Source organism: Triturus cristatus, chromosome 7 (assembly GCF_964204655.1).
Source record: "Triturus cristatus chromosome 7, aTriCri1.1, whole genome shotgun sequence".
In the NCBI taxonomy this organism is placed as follows: domain Eukaryota; kingdom Metazoa; phylum Chordata; class Amphibia; order Caudata; family Salamandridae; genus Triturus; species Triturus cristatus.
Genome location: NC_140590.1, coordinates 1856883905 through 1856904602, shown reverse-complemented (window position 1 = coordinate 1856904602; position 20698 = coordinate 1856883905). Strand labels below are relative to the sequence as shown.

The window sequence follows — 20698 nt, the reverse complement described above, 5'->3', positions numbered from 1 at the left end:
CGTTGAGCTAAGATTCTGTCGGAGCCAGGCCAGGCAAAGTTAAGAGTGATTTAACATCTGCCAGTTCACCTTAGTGCGACAAATGCAAAAAGAATAAATGATGGGGAACAGTGGCATGACTAATTTGCATATGGCTAGGTTCAAACTGGGGTGGCGTGGTGAGCAAAAGAACAGTGGATTAAACTCCGATCTGTGACTGGAGGTGAATGTTTGACATTGTTCAGCATTCTGCCCATCAATAGTTCTTTTTGCATTTGTCACCCCGAGTGGGAAGGGTATGCCCAGACATGGGTCCTGTGCTCGCCATGCCACTGGATTCAAGCTATCCTGGCTGATGAGGGGTTATCCTCCAAAACTGGTCCTAGGATGCTTGTTTGTAGTCCAGGGAGGATCTGGCTTGGCAGTTCGGGTTGGACTGTTCCCATGAGGCACAGGGTCAAGGCTGATTTACATATGGCTGGGTTCAAACTGGAACGGCATGGTGAGCAAAAAAACGATGGATTTTCACTAGATATCATGAAGAGCCAAATGGGAAACTTTCTGGATTTCAGGTAAGCCCAGCTTCAAGTCCATTTCAAGACTGAATGTAGTTGGTGAGGCAGGGGTGGAGAATCCCTACCGTCCGCCACCCAGGACACATTGTTTGTTATCCACTGTACAAGTTGGCCTAACCCCTGCAGCCCAACCCCTTTGATTGCCAGTTTAGAGAACCACTGAATGAATATTTGAAAGAGGAAGGTCTGTCACGAAGACAGGTTTTGTATCCATATGTCAAGGTTTACAAATGGACCAGCCAGAGAACTGTCGGCTCAAGTATTTACCAAGTACGATAGTTAAGCAGATGTAAAAATCCATCAATGGTATAGCTGATCGCAGGGGCTTAGCCAAGGAACAGCAGCCCCTCTCATGCTCTTCAAACTAGAATATACATTATATAAGTGATTCCATTTACGGCTTGCACACAACTCTTCGAATAACAAATTATCAATAGTCAGTCAAGCAAGTCTTTCTTTATTCTGTGCTTTTTAACATTCCAGCCAGCCAATTCTGATCGTCTGTGCTTCCAGCCAGCCAGTTTTGTTCTTCTGTACCTCTAAAGATCCAAGCCAGTAAACATGTGTTCCGTCAGGCGGGTGTAACCCAATGACTTCCTCAGGGCTTATGCATAATACTGACTGCTTCAAATGTGTGCTACAATTCGATCCAGATCATCCATGTATTTGGGAAATGATTGGTTGTGTTATGTAACGTTGTGTATGCTTGGAATTGAAAGGTTTGTCTGGCAAAATGTTATGTAGGCTGAAGGAATGATATCCTTAGCATGTACAAACTGCTGTGTGTCTCATGCCTGTAGCGTTATTCAACCAGTGCGAGTAGGAAAGTAGAATCTGCTTCTTATGGTTACCCCCACTTTTTGCTTGATTTGATGCTGTTTTTGACTAGTCGGACTGGGATCCTGCTAATCAGGACCCCAGTCTATCTGCTTTCTCCCTAAACTGTTGTGTTCAGTACCTAGGTACATCCCCGATTGGATACTGGGGTAGCCTGGTCAGTCCCTAGTATATGGTACCCATGTACCCAGGGCATAGGTACACCAAAGGTCTCCCATGGGCTGAAGCATGCAATGCGCCACCCATGAGAGACCATTCAAAATGGGACTACAGGCCTGCCATTGCAGCCTATGTAAGTTGGTGCATGCACCACTTACTAAAGATATAGGTTTACTATATCTAAGGGTCACTGCACTTAAAACCTATAAGTCACCCCTATAGCAGGCCTTTACAAACCTGAGGGCAGGGTGCTTAGTTCTAAATGAGAGGGTGCCCCTGGGAGAGCAGGACACCTCTGCAGCCTATGGACACCATTCTCCCGGGTGGTCAGTGAAGCAGCCACATAGTATATAGAGGGGCATTGCGTGACCACACAATGACCATCTCGAAAACGGCTGCAATGAATCCTATCATGTTTGGTATCAAACATGTTGGAACCATACACCCACACCATAAATGGTGTGGGAGGTATGATTCCAAGCACTGGAAGAGCCCTCCGTTAGGCTCTCGGTGTTCCCGGTACCAGCCTTCTAGTCCCGGACACAACAAAATGGTTGCTGCCGACCAGAGACATTTCTGCCCTCCTGCTGCTGAGCCAAGCTCGAGCAGGGAAGGCAGAACAATAGGCATCCTGTCACAGGGAGGTGTGACTACCTCCCAGACAGGATTTAGTGTATGAGAGCTGGGTGGGTGCGCTTGCCAGGGCCTGAAAGTCTGCATGAGGGGTACATTTGGTGTTCCTGTGCATAGCCCAGTTCAAACCAGTCCTGGGAGCCGTTGGCTCAGGCTCTGGCATGAAACTGGACAAAGGACATGGGAGTAACCTCCCCCCCTGTCCAGACCCTCCCCTGGGAGGGCCCCCTGAATCTTCCCAACCCTTTCGCTAGTAGGGACTTAAGGACTTACCTGGGTGTAGGTCCCTAGATTTGTCGTGGGAAAAGATTCAGAACTGAAACTACTGCACTTCTACCCTCTGGACACTGTGGACTTCGTTTGGGCCTGATTTTGTCTCCCTTCCAGTCTGCTGCATCGTCTGTGTCTCTGCATCATACAGGAACCTTCCCAGGCCTGTGAAGCATCAAGGACAACCGAAATATCTCCCTTGGGAGTGAAGGAGTCACTCCACTACATTCGTAGGCACCTCAACACTCCTGACCAGTCTGCTGATCTCGAGCTCCTGCGGACTCCGAAGGGTTCAACAACACAGGAAGTGGTTATCCACGTCTCCCGAGGCCCAAGCTGCCCTCTCACCAAGTGAGGTCAGAATCCCTTGTGGGGCTGCATTAACCGAACCCCTGTGCACCGCGTACTTTTGTAAGTGCATATACTTGTTGGCAGCTCTGCGACAAGTGCATTGGGCTCCAAGTAGCCCCAACCTCCGGCAACTTCTTCCACCAAGATATTCAGCCACACCACCTCGTGGGCACCGAGGCCTGCTCCTTTTGATGAGCTGCTCAAAGTCCTCTTGCGATCCCTGTGCCTCCGGCCTGTGGGTCCAACTGAGGGTCATGTTTGTTTTCCTTTGGATCCCCTGAGTGCTTGGGCCTGCCCTGACTCCCCTGCTTGTGGTGAATCTCCTGGACCTTGCTGGTCCCAACCGTGCCGCTTCTTGACTTCCTGCATGGCTTGCCTTTGCCAAGGCTTGTTGGTGCTCCCGCCAGACATCGACCCCTCAGCACCAGTCATCCTTCTTGGGACAGCTCGTATACGGGTCCTGGTCGTCCTCAGCGTCACCTGGTCCTCGCAGCTGCAGAGTCATGGTCACCACCATCTTACCTGAAGCACCCGACATCGGAAGGCATCCGTCTTCTAAGTCTCCTGGTCATCCCTGAGTGACATACTCTGTCCCCTCTGCTTTCATGTACTCCTCTTCCAGAATCCACGTTTGGATTTCCCCGGACAATTTCTTTGCTCTTCCAGCGGCGACACTTTTCTGAAGTCCTCCATTGGGTTTGACGGCGGTCTCAGATGCCACTTCACACCTATACACCCGGCTTTCCTGGGATAGGTAACTTGGGTACCACGATATCCACGGGTGGGGTGGCTATCCAACCTTCCGTCTTTCACAGGGTTTCTTCAGGGTCCACTGAGAAGTGTCCCTAATCTTTAAAATTCCAACTGCGACTTGCACATAGACTTGTGCGGAACACACAGTCGTATTCACACACTGCACACGCTCTCCGTGGGGTCCCTGTCTACTTACTTTGGGTGGTTCTGTGGGTCCACAGCAATTCTATGTCTTCTTGACATTTTCCTGACTCGAGTCGTGGTTCTTATACCGCTTTCTTAGTATATGGTGTGGTCCCCCCTGGGGTCCGCTGTTATATTAGTGCTATTTACTGTGATTTCTTTGCTAAAGTATTGTGTGCGTTGTGTCTATCTCCATGTGGGAGGTACTGTAACTTACTAGATAGTGTTATATAATAACTAAATTTTTTTATAAATACTTTGTGTGATTCTTTTTCATTTAATCTATACTATAAGATTTCATTCTGGTAAAACAAGCTGCTTTACACTCCTTCAAGACTAAGCCTGGAGGCTGCTCTCCACAGCTACCACATAGAGAGCTTTCTGACCTTTTAAATCACCATAAAGGTTGTCTGGACTGGTGCAAGGTGCCCACTTACATTAGTGACATCATATACCAGGCAAGCTTCTCACAGTGCACAACAGCACAAATCCAGTGTATTCTACTCAACGCCCGAACACTCGGCAAACACACCACGGAGATCTGGGATATGATCTCATACTTCACCCCGGATGTCATCTTTATCACAGAGACCTGCCTGACCCCCCGCCTCAGTGCCAGACATCGCCAACCTCGAAGGCTACAAGATAACATACTGGGACGAAGCAACAAACGCAGGTGGAATTGCATCATCTACAAGGACACCATCCACTGCACAACCTCCCCAGACGAGCTGACCTTAATAATGGAGCACTTCAACTTCCAACTCTATACAGATGGAAAAAGAACCATCAGAGGCACCCACACCTACAGACCACCAGGAACAAGCCTCCGCTTATGCAACGCCATCACTGACCTCTTTGCCCCAATCGTAATCGACTCCGAACACTACATCTTCCTAGGGGATCTCAACTTCCGACTCAACGACCGCAGAGACACTGACACAACCAACCTCCTGGAAAGAATGAACAACTTGGGCCTCGAACAACTTGTCACCGATCCTACCCACATTGCAGGACATATGCGCGACCTCTTTTTCATGTCCAGTGACCGAGTCAAGTACAACCACGTCACGCGGCTCAACTGGAACAACCACTACAGCGTACACTTCACCATAGCCGGACCAGCCAACACTGGCCCCAACCTCCAAACTCACATGCAGACACTGGAAAAATGTTTCAGAAGACCAGTGGAACAACGCTCTCACCTCCCATCGCTCAGGCACAACATCCAACCCAGAGCAGGCTGTGAAGAATTTCTCCCAGTGGATCACACAATCGCCCCGCCCCGCCAAGCCCCGCCAAGCCAGCCAAGTCCAAAGGACCAGCCAGAAGACCAAATGCAACTGCTGGCAAATAGAAAGAAAATGTAGAGACCTCACTGCCTTCAGGACAGCACAACCAGTGTCACCGCCAACTGAAAGAAACAAATTAGAACACACTAGCAAACCGCATAGAATCCAGCACAAACTACAGCAAGTTGCTCATTGCCATCTTGAAGGAGTTCTCCAACCCCACAGCTGCCAAGAACGACATCAACCCCTCCCAAGAACTATGTGACACCACGGTGGGCTTCTTTCATGACAAGAACTCCGTCATTTACAGAAACGTAAAACCTCAACCTTCCGCTGTCTACAACATCAGACTGCTCCCACACACGAACACAGAACCTGATCACCTGCTCACCCGCTGGCACCCTCTCACACCCCTACCCACAATCGCCATCATGAACTCCGTGCACATGAGTGCACCCACAGTCTCTGGTTCCCAGCACTTCTTCAATTTCTGGAGCAGGAAGATTGGCTACGAGCTCAAATAAGTCCTGAACACCTCCATCACCTCAGGTTCCTTCCCTGAGAACTGGTAACATGCTGAAGTGAGGCGGCTCGTGAAGAAACCCTCCACCGACCCAGCAGAACCGAAGAACTACTGACCCATCTCCCTCCTCCCCTTTCCAGTGAAGGTTCGAGAAGGAAATCAACCAGCAACTCACCGAACACCCGGAGCACAACAAGTTCTTGGACCCCTCTCAAACCGGATACTAAGTCAACCAAAGCAGTAAGATAGCCCTGATCGCAACCATCGACGACATCAGGGCCCTCCTGCACCGCAGCGAAACAACAGCCCTAATCCTCCTGGAACTATCAGCTGCCTTAGACACAGTCTCCCATCACATCCTAATCAACAAACTCCAACACATCGGAATCCAGGGATACGCCCTCAAATGGATCGCCTAATACCTCACCGGAAGAACCAGAGAATTCTTCTCCCACCGTGCACCTCCGAACCCAAGAAGATCATCTGTTGCATTCCTCTGGGCAACACTATCAGATCGCACGACTCAACATCATGTCCTACGCCGACAACAACCAGCTCTTGCTATCAGAAGACCCCTCTGCTACCAGAGCCAACTTCTACAGATGTATGATGAATGTCGCCGACTGGATGAAGGACAACTGCCTCAAGCTGAACACAGACAAGACAGAAGTCCTCATCTTTGGGAACAACACCTTGCCATGGAATGACATATGATGACCAGCGGAATTCAGACCACCCTCTGACCAGACAGGCCATGCCTGCAACCACTGCATCATCTAGCACAGCAAGCCATCCATGAAGCAACAGGTAAACGCTGTCTCATCCGCTTGCTTCTACACCCTACGCATTCCCCGCAAGATCTTCAGGTGACTCCCAGTCGACACCAGAGGGACCATCAGGCAGGCTTTAATTAAAAGCAGGTTGGACTACGGGAACACACACTACGTAGGAATCACTGCACACCTCCTAAAGAGACTACAGACAATACAAAACTCCGCGTTAAGACTCATCCTCAACCTCCCCAGACGTACCCACATCACACCGCACTTTAGGAAGCTACACTGGCTCCCGATCCAGGAGAGATGGCAGTTCAAGATGTTGACCCACGCATACAAAGCCCTGGACAACCAAGGACCAGCAAACATCAACAAACGTATGACCTTCCACCAACACAACCAAGGACCAGCAAACATCAACAAATGGATGACCTTCCACCAACTGACCAGGCACCAACGATCCACCTCCCTCTTCCTCGCAGACACCCTACAGATCCCCCGAACCAATCTTCCTCGCAGACACCCTACAGATCCCCCGAACCAAAAGCGGAGGACACTCCTTCTCACATCTAGCAACCAAAGCTTGGAACATCCTTGCCCTGCACCTTAGGACCGCTTCATCACTCCAGCAATTCAGGAGAGAACTCAAGACCTTGTTGTTCGAATAAACACATCACCTCGCAGCAGCAAGCTCCTCCAGCACTTCAACAACCTCATGGATGATTTGCCACACTTTGTAAATGATTGACTGAGTGCACGAATAATAAACTTAATGATATGTGTTTAAGTTATTCAAAGTTGTGTACATGATTTGATGCAAAGCTTTTACTAGTAGGACAAGTGCCATTAAGAAATGCAGTGAACAGTGAGCTCAAGTCGCATTACTGACAATTGTTTTAATGTAAAAAATGTGTAATCATGTTTGCCGTATTTAACAATCTGAGCTATTTAATCTGCTCTCTGATTATATGCAAATACACGCGCAAGCATGAGAGCAAGATTGGGGATTCCTTGCTTTCAAAATAAAATGTAAACACAATACTGAAACTTGGAACAAGCATTTTGATAAACTATAGGTGCAACTTTAAACATTATTTTTCTGAGGTATCGTTTAGTAAAACATGCTCGATGTATGCCAATATTTAAAAAAAGATTAATAAGGGAGAAAAAATGCAAAACTTTTTTGGCAACATGAACATGAAAATAATTTCTTAAAGAAAGTCACAAAAGTGCCCCGGCAGGTACATGTGAATACATTGGTGCACATGCATCTCTTTCAGGAATGTTACAGAAGTAGGCCTGGAATCTGTACCCCAGCAAACTTCTGGGACATCTACTTTCGCATTTGAAAATATACACATGAATATTTGTCCATTCCAAAATCTGCTCAGTGACTGCAAGGACTTTTACGCCTGCCCTTGTCAGGTATAATTTTCCAAGCTTTGCCAGAGTAGGACGAGATTAGAGAGGAGTTGCTGAAAACCTTTAAAAAAATGTTACCTTGTGAGTGTGCACAGATAAACTAACCTTGAATCTATTGCTTCCTGCCTACTTAACAACCCTTTATGTAGATTTGCAGAAAGATGGCAAAAACACTGTATAGCTGGAATCCAAACCTGGATGTACTATGAGCCGTAACATAATCAGTGAGGCTAAAATCCAAAACATGATGTTATATGAGCCGCAACATAATGAGTGAGGCTAGAATCCAAACCTTGATGTAACACAAGCCGTAACATAATCAGAGGGGCTAGAATCCAAACCTTGATGTAACACAAGCCGTAACATAATCAGAGGGGCTAGAATCCAAACCTTTATGTAATAAGAGCCGTACCTTAATAAGTGAGGCCAGAATCCAAACCTTGATGTAATACAAGCCGTAACATAATCAGAGGGGCTAGAATCCAAACCTTTATGTAATAAGAGCCGTACCTTAATAAGTGAGGCTAGAATCCAAACCTTGATGTGACAAGAGCCGTACCTTAATAAGTGAGGCCAGAATCCAAACCTTGATGTAATATGAGCCGTAACATAATCCGTGAGGCTAGAATCCAAACCTTGATGTAATAAGAGCCATACCTTAATAAGTGAGGCCAGAATCCAAACCTTGATGTAATACAAGCCGTAACATAATCAGAGGGGCTAGAATCCAAACCTTTATGTAATAAGAGCCGTACCTTAATAAGTGAGGCTAGAATCCAAACCTTGATGTGACAAGAGCCGTACCTTAATAAGTGAGGCCAGAATCCAAACCTTGATGTAATATGAGCCGTAACATAATCCGTGAGGCTAGAATCCAAACCTTGATGTAATAAGAGCCATACCTTAATAAGTGAGGCCAGAATCTAAACCTTGATGTAATATGAGCCGTAACATAATCAGTGAGGCTAGAATCTAAACCTTGATGTAATAAGAGCCATACCTTAATACGTGAGGCCAGAATCCAAACCTTGATGTAATACAAGCCGTAACATAATCAGTGAGGCTAGAATCCAAACCTTGATGTAATACAAGCCGTAACATAATCAGTGAGGCTATTATCTGACCTAGTGAGAACACTGCCATCATTTGTCACTTCTCTTCATGGCACCAATAGGGATTTATTTTACAGAACAAGTACGTTTATGAAGCATTCCATCCCTAGGACAAGTACATATTAGATAATATTCCAAATCCTAGAGGCATAACCCATCAGCAGGAGGGAGATTTCAACGGAAGCAGCTTTGGATCAGTGGGTTAGCACACATAATGGTGATGGGAGTAAGCAAATGAGATAGTGGTGGTTTCTGTTTGGTCAGATGGAGAGGATGGTGTACCCACTGCGAAAAGGCAGGTTGGAATGATTACAGGGTGGGAGAATCTAACTGTTCTGAACTGGGGTGGCAGAGTGGGCTAAAGAACGGTGATGGATTAAACCCAGATCAGTTGACTGGGGGTGAGTGCTTGCAATGTTCAACACTCCGTCCATCATTTCCTTTGGTTTTTTGCTTTAGAATCTAACTGTTAACATCAAATGTTTTGAGGTATTTGCCCTCTGCTCGGATCACAACCTTGCTATAACTTTAGATGGTAACAGTGTGAGAAAGTGGCTCTGTATATACTGTTCCTTAATCGGTACAGGGTGTACAGAGTCCACAGACCCCAAGGGTTTAACAGAGGTTAAAGTTAGATATAAACTTACTCTCCAAAGTGGCAGCCTGGTCGAGCAGTAAGGCAGTATCAGAGGACAGTGTAAAGCATTTGTTGTACACACTCAGTCAGCAAAGGGTTCCACACACTCAATAACTGAACTCTAGGCCAATGGTTTATATATAAAAAATATATGCTTGTTTTATTTTAGAACCAACACTTGGAATTAAAATATACATTCTCGACAGGCGATGTGTCATATAAATACTGTTCTATATGCAATAGACTTTAGTAAAAAGTTACAAGTAGTTGCAGTAGGCAACTCTATTTCTAAACACAACAATACATTGAGCTCAATGATAAATTCAAGTTATTTGCAACAGATTACTTTTTAGATTACTTTTGTAATTCCAGGACTGGATCCTAGATTCAGTCCTGGGTCAGTTCTCAGAATCAAGTGATGAAAGTCGACTTAAATGCTGTAATGATTTTTAACTAATATTTAGCTATTTTAAAAGTTGACACTTGGAAAATATTTCAGAGAAAACAACCAATGATTCCCTATGGAAGAAAATGCAGGTTACAGGTACGGTACGTTCTCGTTACTTTTGTAATCCAGTACTGGGTGCCTAGACTCAGTACTGGGACATTTATCCAAAACAGGTAAGCAATTACGTTTTCAGATATTATACGATTTTTGAAGAATATTTAAAGATTGCAGAAATCGACACTCAGAAGAAATTTCACAGAAAAACAGTCAATGGTTTCCTATGGAAGAAAATTGGGTTAAGGGTAAGTACAGTTGTAGAGATTTTTCAGAGTCAGTGCTGGGCACCAAGATCCAGCACTGGGAGCTCATCTAAGAGCAGGTGAGTAATTTCGTTTTCGTTACTCAGCTGATTTTTGGTGAATATTTGAAGATTTGAAAATTCCACACTTAGAAGAAATTTCAGGAAAAAGTCAGTCAATGTTACCCTATGAGGAAAATAGAGTTATCGGTTTAAGGGTAAGTACTCGACTGGCAGAGTTGCGGTTCTGGGCACAGACTCGGGGGGTCTCCCAGGGTCAGGTAGGTACAGTTGGTTCACCCTCAGCGGCGCTAGGGCGGCCGGGTGCAGAGAGAGTTAGGCCCAATGTTATCCTATGAGGGATAGGGGGGGCCTTGTTTGGTGGCTGCTGACTGGCAAGCCACGCGGCTGTGGGAGCTGGGCTCCTGGTCACTTACTCAGGGCAAGTGGGGAAGTAGGAAGGAATAGAGTTTTCACTGCCAGGGCCACTCGGGCGGCTGGGTGCAGAGTGCTTTTGAGCCTTCGGGAGCTCAATGGAAGTCAATGGGAAATCTCCGGTTAGGAAAAAGACTGCAAGCTCGGGGACGAGGACTCTTCAGGTGCCACCACCACTTCGAGAGGTAAGTTGGGTAGTTGGAGGATAGGTAAGCACCCCGGGATTGGACACAGGGGGCCGTGGGGCACCGGGTGCAGGGGTGCCTTTTGGTGTCGGGAAATCTTACCCTCTGTTGATCGCGGTTGGGGTGGCACACTGTTCTGAGGCTGCAGGCTTAGTCAGGATTGTCGAGGGGGGTCCTTGGGTGCCGGACTCGGGGTCAGTCGCCGTGGGGTCGTCCTCGTGGGTTTAGTTCACTCCGGCCCAGGCCAGGCTTGGCTGGTGCAGAGTGGGCTGGGATCACGGTTCCGGGCGGCTGCCAGGGGTGAAAGGTAGTTTCTGAGTAGAGCCTCTACTCATGGGAGTCCCAGGGGATCAGAGTTCAAAGGTAGCCAGGTCCTCCGGGGTTTCTGAGGTTGCTGGCCACAAGAGATGCCGGGATTGGAGCAGGTTCGAGGTCGACAGGCCTTTAGGGCTGGGGCCAAAGCAGTTGGTGTCTCCCTCTCCTTCGCAGCTGCAGGGCAGGTCTTCTTTTCTTCTTGCTCTTCTTGTAATTTCGGAATCTGGAATCTGCGGAAGGAAGGTTCAGGGTGCCCCTAAATACTAGATTTAGGGGCGTTACAGGTAGGTGAAGGGCAGGGACCAATGGGTCCCCGTCCTGGGGTGGGTACACCCCCTATCCTGCCTCTCTCCTGTGGGAGGGGGGCAGTAGCCTAGTCCTGATAGGGTAGGGCTCCCCATCTTCAAGATGGCGAGAGCCCGGAGATGTGCTTCACCTCCCCTCCCCCACCTGAGGGGTGGGGTTGGTAGGCTGGCACATCCCCTGTCCTTATTTGGGGTTTCCGGCCAAAGCTTCCCGCCAGAGTGGGGGGTTGCAGGGGCCTGGGGAAACTCACAGAGGCGGCATGCCTTTGAAGCTTCCCCCTGCCCATCCTGGGGGAGAAGATTTAGCACCTCGCCCAGGATGTGCATTGTTGCAGGACCAGGAGAGCAGGGGCTCTCCTACCCAAGGGTCCAGCAACATGTCTGCTGGGTGGCAGCCTAGGCAGCCTCAGAGCAGACGTGGATTTGTAGGTTAGGTTCGAGAGGGCACCTCTAAGATGCCCTCTGGGGTGCTGGGTACATTAAATCCCACACTGGCATCAGTGTGGGTTTAATGTGCTGAGAAGTTTGATACCAAACTTCCCAGTCTTTAGTGTTGCCATTATGGTGCTGTGGAGCTCGTGTTTGATGAGCTCCCAGCACCATGTAATCTTTAAATGGCAGCACTGCACTTACAGGGCTCAGGGATGGACCTGGGCACTGCAGGGGCACAGGGCTCTTGCTCCAGTGCCCACACCATTGGCATAAGGAACCCAGCTAGAGGGGGGACTGATGTATGCCCTGGCAGTGTATGTGATGGGCATGGCACACAGGGATGTGTGTAGAGAACAACGAGAGAGCTAGGGAAGAGTGGGGTGCGTCCGTATCCCCTGTTTATATGTCAGTTTTATCAATGTTGGACGAACCCAACGATGTGTGGTACGATCACTGTCAGACAGTGTTTGGGAACTCACTAGGTAAGTTAAAAGACCCCTCACACACCAACCTAGTTGGTGTCATGCTTCATCATTGGGGTCCCAACCGGGTGGCCGAATGCTCCCCGGTTGTGCTACGACGCCTGACTACAGCGGAGCTGGTGTGGTGCAAGAGTGTGATGTCGTGAAGATTAAAAATATCTCTGAGAGTCCTTGCCGTTGGAAGTTTATTGCTGGCGGCTCAGGATATAATAAAAACAAGGTATGTGATGCAACGACGAAAGAAATTATTATCTAATAGTGGTTAGTGTTTTAAGTCTACATGTTTCAGCCCTCATGGAGATGTATGGAGCTTTCGTCAGGACCAGTGAGAGGAGTGAGTGGCAAAGTGAAGGGTGCCATGTGATAAGTGAAAAAATTAAAAGGTTGATTACCTACACACTCGCTAAGGTGTGTGGACCCGGTGTCTGCGAACTTGCGGACACCGCAGCGAAAAAAGACACTATGGCTGAGTAAGTTCGCTGCTCAGGATAGGGGAGGAGTGCGCTCCTCACGCCAATTTTTGATCGTAGAGCTGCACCCGCCTGGCACCTATTGGGGTCTCCCGTGGTCCCGGATGGTCCAGGGATGTGTGCCATGTCGACTTTGTTTTGGTCTTGCACCCAAACACTCAGCCTGCAAAGGCAGTGTGTGTGTGTGTAAGGGTACAGGGCCTCTAAGAGTGGCACAATGAGTGCTGCAGCTCTTAGAGGCCTTCCTGGGTCACAAAGCCCTGGGTACTTAGGGTACCATTTACCAGGGGCGGACATGTGGCCCAGGTTTGCCAATTTGGGTTTGGTTTGTGTTAGGGACGGAACATAGGCCCTGGGCACCTGATTGGCAGGAGTCCAGGCACACTCAATCAAAGTACATTCAGCAATTCAGCAAAAAGTGGGGGCATACCAGGCAAGAAAGATGGCACTTTCTCACAAACAGTGAGACTGTTTTGATCTAAGAGAAGAAGTCTACCAATAATTTTTTTTTTTAAACATTCTTTTTTATTCACAACTTGTTGGTCATTGCGATACATAATCACATTTACGTATATTGCAGCAGTTGCAGCCCAGTATACACACATTGCACTTAAGATACTATAGCATATAGTTTACTGATGTTACAAGGGTCTTCACTGCGTTAAGGGTTCATCAAGTGGGGGAATTGCAGGGGGTTCACACAAGCGCCCACGATATTCATTCCAGTTTGACCAAACTGCCACCCATTTCCGAGGACACCCCCGGGCCACATAGACTGTTTTCTCCGGCAGCATACACCAGTCCATATCTCTTTTCCATTCACTGAGCGTCGGCGGTGTGCCCGCTCCCCACATGCGTGCTATATTACGCTTTGCGATCGCCTGTCCGTGCGTAGCCCATAGTTTGCCCATTGCTGATAGGTCCGTGGGCTCCCAGATGTTCAAGAGGCATCTCTTAACCTCGGGCCGCAGGTCAACCTTCCATACCATACGTATACATGCATGCACCCGCTGCCAGTATGCCTGTATTGCCGGGCACTCCCAAATGATGTGAAGATACGTCCCCACCTCCCCACACTGCCTCCTACATAAACCATCAGCGCTCCTACCCATCAATACTAGGCGTGTACCCGAGATGTAGACTCTGTGGAGTATTTTTAGTTGTATCAGTCGCAGCTTAGCTGATATCGCTACTTCTTTGGGGGATGATAAGGCCTCCCTCCACTCGTCATCTTCAATCTCCAGACCGTCGGCCTCCCACTTCCTCCTAAGTGCCAACAAGGGGTCTGGAGTGTGGTTGATGAGTTTTTTTTATAGGTGAGGGAGATAGCTTTTTCGGGCAAATGACCGTCGAGCAGCCTGTCTTCAAGGGGAGAGGACTCAGGAAGCACTGTGCCGGGTGGGATGTTGGACAGGAGTGAATGCCTGACCTGCACATATCTATAGTACTCAGTTTGCGCTAAGTCGTAGGTCTGCTGTAGCGAGGCAAAAGTCACCACTCCCGTGGGCCCCCACAGATCCTTTATGCGGGAGATCCCTATCAGATCCCATTCACGGAACCCTTTTGTATGCCCCAGCGCCCCCAGTTTTTCGGAGACCCAAAGTGGGGTGGCCAAGGTAAGTTTGTTAGCCCAGCCCAGGTTACGGTTCACACTATGCCAGAGCTGGACCGAGTGTTTGGTAGGGCCCGTGAGTGGATATTTGTTAGGTTTAGAATAGAGCGCCGCTTCAAAGTTTCCCCCCGGGAGGAGCCATCTGTCCATACTATAGCTGGGTCGTCTCCACCACTATATGTTCCCTGGTTTATGGCTGCAAGATGTGCCGCCCAATAGTATTTCCGGATATCTGGAAGCGCTATACCCCCATCGTACCACCCCAGTGTGAGTTTTTGAAGCGATATGCGCGGCGTTCCAACCCATAGTAGGTCTCTCTGAGCGGCCTCGATGTCCGCAAAATACTTTTGTGGAACCGGGTCTGGGTAGTTTTGTAAAGCATATATGAAACGCGGCAGTGACATCATTTTAAACAGGGCTGCCCGACCCAACAGGGACAGTGGGAGCCCCTTCCAATTAGCAGCATCCCTCTTGAACCTCTCCAGCGGCGGCCGGAGGTTCTTCTCGTAGCGAGTCTGCACGTTTGAGGAGATAAAGATGCCCAGGTACTTGAACACCTCCTCGGCCCTTTTAATCGGACAGTAACGGGGTATTGAGGGGGGGGGGCCCAATGCAGGACATAAAAGAGTGATTTACCCCAGTTAATTCTGTAGCCCGAATACCTCCCGAAGCTTGCGAATATGTCTAATGCGACTCGTAGGGATTTTGTGGGGGAGGCAAGATATAGAAGAATGTCGTCCGCATAAAGCGAAATCCGGTCCTCCCACCCGTCTGCCCATCTGAGCCCCCGGAGTGAAAGGTCTTGTCCCAAGCCGCAAGAGGCTCCAGGGAAAGGGCAAAGAGCAAGGGCGAGAGGGGACACCCCTGGCGCGTCCCCCTCTCCAGAGAAAAAACTTACGAGATCTTGTTATTTACCACCACCTGGGCTAGCGGCTCAGTGTAGAGGAGGCGTACCCATCCGATGAAGTTAGGGCCAAAGCCCATCCTTTTGAGGACTGCCATCATATAGGCCCACTCGAGAGTATCAAATGCCATAGCGGCATCTAAGGATACAACCACCGCATCTTCCTGGATCATATGACAGCGGCCCAGTACTCCATGGAGACGTCGAAGGTTGAGCGCCGTATTACGGTGTGGCATGAAGCCCGACTGATCGGGGTGGATCAGCTTTGTGATGATCGGTTTGATCCTGTTCGCCAGGAGCTTCGCCAGGATTTTGGGTTCAGCGTTGAGTAGCGATATAGGCCTATCGGAGGTGCATAACTCTCTAGGTCTCCCTTCTTTAGGGATGGCCACCAGTGTGGTAATACGCTGGTCCCTCGGAAGTCTCCCCCACGCCTTACTGTCCTCAAACATGTTCTTAAGATGCGTGCCCAGGCAGTCGGGTTTGAGCTTGTACAGCTCAATAGGGAGGCCATTAGGTCCTAGAGCTTTCCCGGGTCGGAGGTCCTTGATTGCTGTGGAGAGTTCTTCAAGGGTAAGGGCACCGTCCAGAGTCTCCCGGTCTTGCCCCGAAAGAGTGGGCAGCCCAATATCTTTAAGAAACTCGGAGGAGGCCTCCTCCGACTGCATAGATCCCTTGCGGTATACATTTTTAAAATGTGATGCGAATTCACTAACTATTTCCTGCGGCTCGGTAAGGATAGCACCCCCGTCAGTCCGGAGCTCCGCCACCACCCGCTGCGCTTTCTGCTTTTTGTCCAGCCAGGCTATCAATTTGCCCACTTTGTCACCTTGATCATAATGCCGGCCGTCCCTGTGACTTGCTATGGTTTTTGCGGCGTCGGTGGCGAGCTCCTTGTACTCGGCCGCCTTGAGCTGCATCTTGTGCAACACTTCCGCCTGCCTGTCAATTTGCGCCTCCCCCTCCAGCACAAGGAGATCACGTTCGATGTCAAGCATTTGGCTCTCCTTTTCTTTGCGCTGGCCTGCGATTATGGAGAGGGCCTCCCCCCTCAACACCGTCTTAAATGCTTCCCAAAGGACAGCCGGGGAGCCCACCGTCCCGGCATTCTCCTGGAAGTATTGGTCAATCGAACGGCCAATCTTCTTTTTGGTTTCAGGATTTCGAAAGTGCCAGGGGTTGATGGGCGCCACACAGCCTGCCCTCTGTTCTCCTATGGTAAGGTGTGCCCATACGGGGGTGTGGTCACTAATACCCCTCGCCAGGTGATGGATATCCCGAACCATAGTGTCGGGTTGCATCAATGTAAGGATATAATCTATCCTAGAGAAGGTGCGGTGTGGCCCCAAGAAAAATGCGTACTGCTGTAGGTGAGGGTGGCGCATACGCCAAAGGTCAACCAGGCCGAACGCCTCCAGGAGGTTGGAGAGCCACATTTGTCCAGTCGTCATGTCTCGGGGTGGATGTCTGTCTAGTCCTCCCGACACTACTGCATTGAAGTCTCCGCCCACTAGAAGCTGACCCTCAGGGAGAGAAATGAGCAGCCTACCAAGATCAGTGTATGACTGTGTTTGGAGACCTGGTGGTATATAAACCGTCACCAAGTTAAGTATGCGCCCCTCCCACCTCCCCGAGAGCACCGCGTAGTGCCCCAGTGGGTCAGTCTCCGAACGTTCGGTGACAAACGGGAGGGTTCGGCGCAACAGTATACCCACCCCGCGGGACCCTGATGTGAAGCCCGCGTGTATCGCCAGTGTATAGCCCAGTCTATTTAGTGCGTGACAAGTATTTCCAATGAGGTGGGTCTCTTGCAAGAGGACAACATCTGGGCGGTGCCTCTTAATAAATTGAAGCACTATACTCCGCTTAAGCTTGTCCCCCAGCCCGTTGACGTTCCAGCTAAGGATCTTAAGATTTTTATCCCACCCTGTAGCCATCCCTGGAGATTTTTTGAGTGTGTAGTCCTGAACTCCTGCAACGCCACAAAGTCACACCAATGCACATCTCACCAGACCAACGCAACACCCACCCCCCCCTAAACTGTGACCAAACATCAACAACCAACACGAAAACCCCTTACCCCCCCCACCCTGCAACCCTGCCATGCAGGTTTACAACTACCCACATCCCCAACTAGCAGAGCGCCTTTCGCCCTAAAAGGAAGGAGTGAATAACCTGTTCCCCCTCCCTCACCCTCCCTCGGGAAAACTGTTAGGCGGGAAAATGCGCCGGCGCCAACTCCCTCCGCGACGCGCCCCTCCCCTTACCACAGAAATTCGAAGCATAGGCACACATATTATGCAGCAATTCCAACCCCACCCAAAGGTACAGCCAGTCACCCGATAAGTACAAGTACAAATGTCCTGGGGCAATGTTAAACAGCATGTCCTTGTCCCGCCACCGAACCAAGCCAGGGAGTGCCCACGGCCACCCCCCAACCATCAAGGCAGACTCGCAACAAGCACAGTGCACACAGCTCTCTTCCCCCGGATGACCGCCCTCTTATGGTTCCAGCACCCATTAACAGAATAAAAGTGTATACATTACAGCCCTTCTTGCAGAGGTCCACACATAGTTCCTTCAATCAACATGACCCCTCTAACGTCCTCAAGCCGCGCCCATGTCTGGACTGCGGGACCTTGATCGCCATGAACGCTGGCTCAGTCATTCAGTGTCCGACTTGCCCTCCAGGGAGCCAGGTGAGTTGGCCCGTGCGCCTCCCTTCTCGCCCCCCTCGGCATGCTCCGGCATCTGCGATGTACCTCCGTCCAGCCAGTCCTGCACCTCCGAAGGCGTGCTGAAGAAGAGGGACTTACCCCCAGCAATTATTTTGAGCTTTGCAGGGAAGAACATCATGTATTGGATGCCTTTTTTACGGAGTACTGCTTTTACCCCATTGAATGATCTCCGCTCCCGCTGCACCTTGAGTGTAAAGTCAGGGAAAAACCTGACTGTTGCGTTTTCGTATTGTAGGTCTCCCTGCTGTCTGGCGGCCTGTAGGATTGCGTCCCGATCCCAGTAGTTGAGGATTCTGGCGATGATTGTCCTCGGTGGGGCTCCAGGTTTGGGCCTAGGGACCGGCGCCCTTTCCACCGTAAAGAGTTTGGAGAGTCGCTTCGGCTTGAGGCGGGTGAGGATCAAGTCCTCAACGAATTGATCCATACTAGGCCCCTCCGAGCCCTCCGGGACCCCAACCACGCGAATGTTGTTCCGTCGGGCCCTCCCTTCCTGATCCTCGAGCTTCAGGGTCACCTGACGGTGCTGGTGCACCAAGTAATTCACTCTTTGTTCAAGCTTCTTAGAGGAGGCCTGGAGCTCTTTGATATCTGCGTCATGAACCCTGACCTTCTCTGACATGTTTTTGAGATCCGCACGTATGAGAGTCATTTCAATGGCCATCTTGTCGATCTTTGTCTCGAGGGTAGTTCCTAGAGTTTGTATGGCTGCCATGATAGAGGCCAATGAGGGCTCCGCCGGCGCCTGCGTGTCCCCAGCTTCTCCTTCGCCCTGCTGGGCTGACCTCGGAACCGTATATTTATCAAGCTTGTTCGTCAGGGCAGCTGCTGCACCCTTAAGCCTCATCTCGCCGTCCCAGCAGTGCAGTGCGCCGTCCGCAGGGCTTCCCAACGTGTATCAGCTCGGCGCTAGTTTAGAGGCGCGGCCGCTCCGCCGGCCCACGATGGGGCCACCGCACTCTCCTCCACGTCTTCGGCCACCCAGCAGCAAGGCCGCCGCGCACTCCAACCGCAAATTCCACACCCTTAGTCACGAGTGATCGTGTCTGGCCAGCTTGGACGGTAGTGCTACACCATCCGCTCGACTGCTATGTGACCAGCCACCGGGGACGACAGATGCAACCAATTCGGGCCCCCATCTCTCTGCGCGGGGAACCGCTCCGCCAGCGACGACCACCCCCGGTTCACCAGGGCCCCTCCGCACCTCCAAGAGTCGCAAGCTGTGTCTCTCTGCTGCCCCCGAGCCCAGCAGCCCCAGGGACAATCGGACCCCTCTCAGGCCGCGTCACAGCGATGATCCAGACGCCCAGGGGCCCCCTTCCCCCACGGCAAGTACTGGAGGTCAGCAGGCCCACTCCACAACAACCGCAGCCAGAACCAACTGTATCTGAGGCTTCACTGCTGGCTGTGCCCCTTGAATGAGCCGGATTCCATGTCACAGCGCCACCTGCTGCCCCCGCCGTCCGTGTTCACGGTGGTCCGAATGAAGGGGGGGGGGGGGGGGGGGGGAAGGGGGGCGCCACGTCCAGGCCCCCCCGCGAGGGCAGGCACCCCCACCCGGGCCCCCGCTCCGCCGTCCCCCGTATATGGCCCCTAGGGTTGTCTCTCAGCAGTCCAAGGCTCTCCGGCCTCGAGGCTCGGCCACACTCACTTGCAGGGCGATATCCAATCCTTTGCCGCAGCCCGCGGCACAGCAGCGGAAGCCGGTGGGTGGGGGTGCAGGGGGGCGGGGGAAGGCTGAGAGAAGAAAGGGGGGTGGAGCCCAAGGCTCTCAGGAGCTCCGCCGCACCCGCGATAGAACGACTCCCGCAAGCCCAAGCGCCGGGGCGTCGCGTAGACCTCCGGCGGGAATCCCGCCTCTCGCTGACCTGGCTCCACAGCCGCCGCCACCAGCCCCAGGCACCGCCGCGGATCCAAGGCGTCCCCGCACCTCCGTTCCTCGCGTTTTGGCGCCGCCGCCTCCTCAGGGCCGCACACTCCCTGTCTGGTGTGCCGTCTGCCGGATTTAGAAGGATTTCCAGGGGTATTAGGGCTCCGCTACGGCGGAGCTGTCGTTTAGGCGGCCATCATCGCCGGCGCCAAGCCACGCCCCAAGTCTACCAATAATTAGTGCCATAATGGAGTTTCATATTGCGGAATACATCAAAAGTGTCAGAGAGGTGTCTATACATGCGTCAGGGAGACATTTAGGGACAGATTTGGGGAGTGGGGTATGTGATTTTTAGGAAGATATGCCAGGCTGAAGAAAGGGATATGCATAAGTGGTGACACTTGCAAGGGTGGGAAAATCTGAAATCTGAGACCAGAAGCATAAGATATGGAGAAGGGAGGAAGTGAGTAGCTCAAGGGAGGAAGAAGTGGAGGGAAGTTTTGGGGGTTGAAAGCAGAAGGAATAGACAGGCGACACATTTAAAAGGGGAAGGGAGGAACAGGCTGTGGAAATGATAAAGCAAATAACAATATTTACCAAATAGCCCAAGGCTGCATGTTAACATGTGTTAACATTGTGCAGGTCATGGAGAAGAAACATTTTGCAATGTTAGTTACTGTTTAAAAACTGATTTTGCAACAAGGC

The 20698-nt window shown here is 50.5% G+C and overlaps 1 protein-coding gene across 5 annotated transcripts in view; it reads right to left on the bottom strand.

Annotated features, from left to right (window-relative positions):
* The window catches only part of LOC146813471 (uncharacterized), a 269121-nt gene that overhangs the window by 142990 nt on the left and 105433 nt on the right, over nt 1–20698 (bottom strand). The window lies entirely within an intron of this gene.